The sequence below is a fragment of the Triticum aestivum genome, chromosome 7D (genome assembly GCF_018294505.1).
Source record: "Triticum aestivum cultivar Chinese Spring chromosome 7D, IWGSC CS RefSeq v2.1, whole genome shotgun sequence".
In the NCBI taxonomy this organism is placed as follows: domain Eukaryota; kingdom Viridiplantae; phylum Streptophyta; class Magnoliopsida; order Poales; family Poaceae; genus Triticum; species Triticum aestivum.
Genome location: NC_057814.1, coordinates 200,249,272 through 200,257,405, shown reverse-complemented (window position 1 = coordinate 200,257,405; position 8,134 = coordinate 200,249,272).

The following is an 8,134-nucleotide window of genomic DNA, read 5'->3' as shown; positions in this document are numbered from 1 at the left end:
CAACGCGCGGGTGGCTACGGGCTTCGTCCGGCGGGTACGGACGTGTCCGGCGGCGGCGGGGGAAAATGCTAGGGTTGATCTGCCAACGTTTTTCGGGAGAGATGCACTTATATAGGTAGAGGGAGCTAGGAGAGTCCAAATGAGGCGCGGTTTTCGCCCACACGATCGTGATCGAACGACCTACAGCATGGAAGAGTGTTTGGTGGGTTTTGGGCTGTTTAAAGAGGGGGTTTTGCTGGAACACACAAATGGACTTTGCGGATGCCCGGTTAACCGTTGGAGTACCAAACGACCTCCAAATGGAACGAAACTTGACCGGTGGTCTACCGGTGGTATACCAAGGCCACTTGACAAGCCTCGGTCCATTCCGAGAATGTTTGACACCCGCTCACGAAAGAAAACAAACGGGGTGCGCCGGAGGAGATAGGAGCGCCGTATTGCAAAACGGACAACGGGGAAAATGCTCGGATGCATGAGACGAACACGTATGCAAATGCAATGCACATGATGACATGATATGAAATGCATGACATGAACAAAATACAAAACGAAAAACAAAACCCGACCACGGAGGGAATATCATAACACAAAGCCGAAAATGGCAAGAGTCGGAGTTACAAATATGGAAAGTTACATCCGGGGTGTTTAACACTCCACCACTACGAGAGGATCTCGTCCCGAGATCTAGGACTGAAAGAACTCCGGATATTCGGAACGGAGATGGTCCTCGCATTCCCAGGTGGCTTCCCGGTCGGAATGGTGCGACCACTTCACTTTCAGGAATTTGATTGACTTGTTGCGAGTCTTGCGCTCAGTTTCTTCAAGAATAGCAACGGGGTGCTCATGATAAGACAAATCTTCTTGGAGGTCAATCTCTTCGAAGTTGATAGTGCGCTCGGGCGTCTTGAAGCACTTGCGGAGCTGTGACACGTGGAACACATCGTGCACGTTCGCGAAGTTGGCAGGAAGCTCAAGTTGATAGGCGAGGTCGCCTCTTTTGCCAATGATCTTGAAAGGACCCACGTATCGAGGGGCAAGCTTCCCTTTGATACCGAAGCGACGAGTGCCTTTAATTGGAGAGACGCGGAGGTAGACATGGTCTCCGATCTCGAAAACCAAATCACGATGCTTACTATCATAGTAACTCTTCTGCCGCGATTGCGCGGCTTTGAGATTATCACGGATGACTTTACACATTTCTTCAGCTTCAGTGATTAAGTCATTGCCAAGAAGTTGGCGTTCACCAGTCTCTGACTAATTGAGAGGAGTACGACACTTTCTGCCATAGAGAATCTCGAATGGGGCCTTTCCCGAACTTGCTTCGAAGCTGTTGTTGTAGGAGAATTCAGCATATGGAAGACAATCTTCCCATTTCATGCCAAAGGAAATGACACAAGCCCTGAGCATATCTTCAAGAATTTGATTGACTCGCTCGACTTGGCCACTAGTTTGAGGATGGAAAGCTGTGCTGAAGCGGATGTTAGTGCCCATGGTCTTCTGGAAGGAGTCCCAGAACTTAGAGGTGAAGATGCTTCCACGATCTGAAGAAATCAATTGTGGAATGCCGTGCAAGGAGACAATTCTGGAGGTGTATAGCTCTGCCAACTGAGCTGCTGTGATGGATTCTTTGATTGGAAGGAAATGAGCCACTTTAGAAAGCTTGTCAATGACAACGAAGATAGCATCATTTCCGCGCTTGGACTTTGGAAAACCAGTCACGAAGTCCATTTCAATATGATCAAACTTCCACTCTGGGATAGCAAGAGGTTGGAGGAGACCAGCTGGTCGTTGGTGTTCTGCTTTCACTCTTCGACAGACATCACATTCATTCACGAATTGAGCAATTTCTCGCTTCATTCGAGTCCAATACGACTGCTTGAGGTCATGGTACATCTTCGTACTTCCAGGATGAATGGAAAGGAGAGAATTGTGCGCCTCGTTCATAATGACTTTCCTTAGATCACCTTTAGGAACCACAATCCGGTCCTCAAAGAACAAAGTGTCTCTGTCATCAATGCGATAGCACTTGTATTTGGAAAGACCCTTGTCGATACCACGTTTCACCTTCTTCACCATGGCATCAAGGAGTTGTGCCTCACGAATTTGATCTTCCAAAGTAGGAGAGACTATGAGGTTGGCAAGAAAGCCTTGAGGAACAACTTGGAGATTCAGCTTGCGGAAAGCTTCACAAAGATCCGGTTGGAATGGCTAGAGAATTAGGCTGTTGCAATAAGCCTTCCTGCTTAAAGCATCTGCAATGACATTGGCCTTGCCTGGAGTATATTCAATACTCGGATTGTACTCTTGAATCATTTCGACCCATCGAGTCTGCCTGAGGGTGAGGTTGGGCTGAGTGAAGATGTACTTGAGACTCTTGTGATCGGTGAATATGTCCACTTGTCTTCCCAACAAGAGATGTCTCCACGTTATTAATGCATGGACAACTGCCGCCAACTCAAGATCATGAGTGGGGTAGTTCTTCTCATTGGGCTTCAACTGACGAGAGGTATAGGCCACAACTTTCTTCTCTTACATTAACACAGCACCGAGACCTTGGAGAGAAGCATCCCAGAAAACTTCAAATGGCTTGGATTCATCAGGAGGAGTTAAGACAGGAGCTGTGACTAGTTTCTCTTTGAGAGTGTTGAAAGCAACGTCACACTCAGGAGACCAGACATACTTCACATGCTTCTGGAGGAGGTTGGAAAGAGGCTTTGCAATCTTAGAGAAATTCTCAACGAATCTTCGGCAATAGCTTGCAAGACCAAGAAAACTGCGGAGCTGCTTGACATTCTGAGGAGGTTCCCAATTCACAATTGCGGACACCTTCTCGGGATTAACAGCGATGCCCTTGGCAGAGATGATGTGACCAACGAAAAGAACTTCATCAAGCCAAAACTCACATTTTGAGAACTTCGCATAGAATTGATACTCTCTGAGCTTGTCGAGCACCAATCGCAAATGTTTGGCATGATCCTTCTTATTCTTGGAGAAGACCAATATATCATCGAGATACACCAGAACGAATTCATTGGTATAGGGGTTGAAGATGAAATTCATCATCCGAGAGAATACTGGAGGAGCATTGACAAGGCCGAAAGACACGACAGTATATTCATAAGAACCAAAGCTTGTTCTGAATGATGTCTTGGGAATATCTTCTTCACGAATGCAAATCTGATGATAACCCATACGAAGGTCAAGCTTGGAGAATACTTTAGCAACTTTGAGTTGCTCGAATAGCTCATTGATGTTTGGAAGTGGATACTTGTTCTTGATAGTCTTCTTGTTCAATGGACGGTAGTCGATACAAAGTCTGTCCGTGCCATCCTTCTTCTTGACAAAAAGAACACCACAACCCCATGGAGATGAACTCGGTCTGATCAAACCCAGACGCTCTTGTTCATCGAGCTGTTTCTTCAATTCCTTCAGCTTGTTGGGTCCAAGCTTGTATGGACGCTTGCAAACGGGTTCGGTGCCAGGCTCTAGTTCGATAACGAACTCAACTGGCCGATGAGGAGGCATACCCGGAAGCTCTTCTGGAAAGACATCTTGATACTCACAAACGACTGGAATTTGAGAGATGGCATTCAATTCGCCCTTCTCATTGAGAGAAAAAAAACGAATGGTTTCATCACGAGCGGCATAAATAATCACATCCTCAGAAGAGTGTGTCAATTGAATTTCCCTCGCAGCACAATCAAGTAGAGCCTTGTGCTTAGAAAGCCAGTCCATCCCGAGAATAAGATCAATATCCGAGTCACCAAGAACAACTGGAGAAGACATAAATTTATAGTTTCCCATCTTGATAGAAACATCCGGAACCATGGAGCTTGCATTCATGCATTTGCCCGGAGAGACAACTGCTAATGGTCTAGACAATCCTTGGGAATGCAATTCATGCTTAGAGGCAAATGGTCTTGATATGAAAGAAAGCGATGCACCAGTATAAAAAAGAACTTTTGCAGGAATATCATTAACAGGAAGATTACCCATTATCACATCAGTAGATTCCTCCGCTTGAGCTGCATTCATCATGTTCACCTTTGCAAACTTTGGATTATGCTTGACCACTGCATTGCTGGAATATCTGATAGGAGGAGGAGGCGGAAGACGCCTTTGGTTGAAGCACTTGTTAGCATAGTGACCTTTCTGCTGACACTTGTTGCAAGTCACCTCTGAGAGTGGACGGTGATAAGGAGCATTGGGCTTTGTAGCTTGATTCTGAGACTTGTTCTGATAGCCAGAGTTGGAAGTGTTGGAAGAACCATGGCCACCTTTGTTCTTCTGCTGGTAAGGCTGACGAAACGGAGGAGGAGGAGGCAACTAGAACTTCTGTTGCTTAGCTGCCACAAGTGAGGAAGAAGAAGATTGAACTGCGTCTCTGACTCTCTTCTTAGAAGCCTCACACTTGAGCTGAGCAGCCTCTTGCTTCAGTGCCATATTGTAGAATTGATCAAACTGAGTAGGCTCAACAAGAACGAGAGCTAACTGCAGATCCTCTCTAAGGCCACCTCTGAAGTGATAGATCATGCTCTTTTCATCAGGAACGTCTTGTTTAGCGAAGCAAGCAAGTTTCTGAAACTAGATGTTGAATTGATACACAGACATGTTGCCTTGCTTGAGATTGCGGAACTCCTCACGCTTGCTCTCAACAACACTTTGTGGAATGTGGTGCGCTTTGAAATCCTGACATAAGTCAGTCCAAGTGATCACACGACCTCCTCTGGAATCTTTGTATTGTTGATACCAATCAGCAGCTTGGTCCTTGAGCTGAAAAGAAGCGAACTTGACATAGTCCTCAGGCCTGACATTGCTACATTCAAAATGCTTGTTGATGTCCACGAGCCAATCATCGGCATCCGTGGCCTCGGCACAGTAGCGGAAAGACTTGGGCTGATTTGCGAGAAACTGGTTGAGGGTAGCGAAGTGAAGCTGATTGTTGCCATGACCTTGATTGCCTTGATTGCCTTGCCCTTGGGTACGTTCTTGCAAGAGTTGCAGAATCATCTGAGCATTGGCGTTGGTGGCTGCCATGATAGCTTGCCATGCCTCCGGAGGTGGAGGTGGTGGCGGAGGGTTCGCTTGACTCCCTTCATTGCGATCCGGATTCTGACGCGTTGACGGAGCCATCCTGAAGAGGGTGACATCCGTTAGCATCTTGATAGACAAATAGATAAGTAGAATCAACGGATAGAAATTGCAACGTAAAGTATTCACAATAAACATTCGAACGAGGATGAACGAATGAATTCTGTAGTAAATCATCACACTTCCATTAAGTTGAGAAGCCACTTGAAAAAGATATGGAATCAACATATGACTTTGAAGCAACTCGAATACCACAATTCAAAACAAAACCAAGTATTGGCTTGCAGAATAAGCCAGAACAAACATATGATAGAGATTTCGTCCGAAGTTTTCGTGGTGGGGCCCACACGGGCTCAATCGTACAGCACCATCATGTACAAGGCTGTGCACATGACATATGAAGCGTCCCCGAGTCGGCATAGCCAAGGACTCTTTAAGACACTACGTGACCACTGTAAAACCAACCGTGTACAAGCGGACCACTAGACGTCGAACCCCAATCTCATATCATGCGTCTGTCGGAAAGATATCCTAAGGCTACTTGAATTCCCACTTATAAACTCCTGAAACTTTTTGGTTATGCAATCAGGTGTTGGGAATACAGGGGACACAAAATATCTCACACAAACTAGCAATCCCTAGATCCAGCTGTATCCATCCGTCAACACATAACCAAGAAACCTTCGGAAATCGTTTACCTCAACCTTCGAAAAACATCCGTTATACAAGTTATGGCAATACTCCCGAACTCCCGCCCCAGTACTGGGTGGCGTCGAGGTGATCTCACCAACAACTTCATAAAAGAGATTTCGATGTCGGCGAAACTCAGGTATTCCAGAACTGCAACGATAAAATTGTGATGACAACACCTCGGAGCTCAACTCCCCGGGACACTGCCACAACCCCTAAATGTCAGGAGGCACCAAGAACAATGTTCTCGTCACAAAACCATCGGAACGATTCGAAGATACCCGCGTGATCCTAAAAATTTTTTTAGTGAAATTTGAGGAGAGAAGAGTTAAAACTTCTACGTCAGGAGACCTCACCAGAGCGACGAAGGGACTGAGGAGTAAAAAGAATCCTACTCTCCGATATATATAATCCTAAGACTCAAAACATTTTTGTTCTAGACTCAACAACGCCAGCGATTTGATCAAGCAGGGGGCTCCTAAGTCAGGGATGGCTCTGATTACCAACTTGTAACGCCCACGATGCGGCTATATCTCCCACGTGTCGAGGCACGACTTAGAGGCATAACCACATTGTGGTTTTGTCGCAATAAGGGCCATCTTCACACAATCCCATGTAATGAACAAGAATGGGATAAAGAGTTGGCTTACAATCGCCACTTCACACAATACATAAATATAATTCATACATCATCCAAAATACACACATATAGACCGACTACGGTCAAAATCCAGATGAAAATAAGATAACCCCAAATGCTAGATCCCCGATCGTCCCAACTGGGCTCCACTACTGATCATCAGGAAAAGACACATAGTAACGACCACGTTCCTCATCGAACTCCCACTTGAGATCGATCCCATCATCTGCACTGGCATCGTCGGCACCTGCAACTGTTTTGGTAGAATCTGTGAGTCACGAGGACTCAGCAATCTCACACCCGCGAGATCAAGACTATTTAAGCTTATAGGAAAGGATGGTGTAATGAGGTGGAGCTGCAGCAGGCGATAAGCATATAAGGTGGCTAACATACGCAAAAGAGAGCGAGAAGAGAAGCAACGGAACGGTCGTCATCTAGTAATGACCAAGAAGTGATCCTGAACTCCTACTTATGTCATTCATAACTCAAACAAGCATGCCAAAAGTCCAAAAGATAACAGGTTCACAGACTTAGTGAAATTACTGGACATGTCTGAAACAGCATCAGGTAGCAATGTTCAGAGCACGAAATCAACATGCTACAGGAACTTAACATGGCAAAGCAAGGCATGGCAGTATTATACTAAATGCATATGACAAAAGTCCCTTACTGACCATAAGCCAAAAAGGACCAGAATATATGATGGCAAGCAGGTAAACATAGCAAGTTTCATTATCAGGTTCCAGACGGCAGAAAACTGAGCATGGCAGAAATAATAATATGAGGCATCTTTGTGAGCTTGATGCACTCACCACAAAGCAATTCATGACAAAACAATCATACCTACAGCAAGATGGCATGTTTATGAAGCTATCCATGGCAAGAGCAAGTACATAGCATGTATGGAACAACTACAACAAGCTTGGAAAAATTGAATAACACGTAAACAATCTGCCAGAAATATTTTATAGCGAGAGTAGAGCAAGATTGAGTCATGCTATGGCACTCCATAAATGCAAAAAAGCGCAGGAATGGATCAATTACAACAATAGCAACAAAACATCCTTACTGAACATCTCCAAAATATGCATGGATCTCTCTGTAGCATCAAGTTTACATGGCAACAAAATAACAGCAGACAAAGACTTAGAGAAATCACTAAGTCCCTGAAATCAGAAACATTACGGGGCATACATGGCATACACTACTGGAAAGATGGCATGGCATACAACAAAACACATGTAGAGCTCATGTCCATAAGATGCACAGATTAAATAATACAAAAATAACAAATCTCCAAGTTCTGCTAAGAACCAGCAGACAACAGCAACTAGCACTCTTGCACCAGAGATTTGGGCACCAAGATGAACTCTAATGAACATGGTGCAATGGAACAAAATGAAGAGCATCACAAGACGAACAATTCGATATATTACACACGCGAATGGAGCTATATGCAGAGAGTTATGCCATGATGAACAAGTGCACATGTTGTAAAGTAAAATAACTTGGAGAATTTCAGGGGGGGTCTCGGGTCAACCTTAGGGTTTGTCCCAGATCGGATCGAGGCTGAGGGAGCTCGGGCTCGAGGCTCCCGTGGCCGGCGCCGGAGACGGCAGCGGGGACGAGAAGGAGGGACGGCGAGGGGAGGACGCGGCGCGGCGGCGAAGGAGGAGGCGCCGGGCGGCGGGCCCAGGCCGGGTGGCGGCGGCG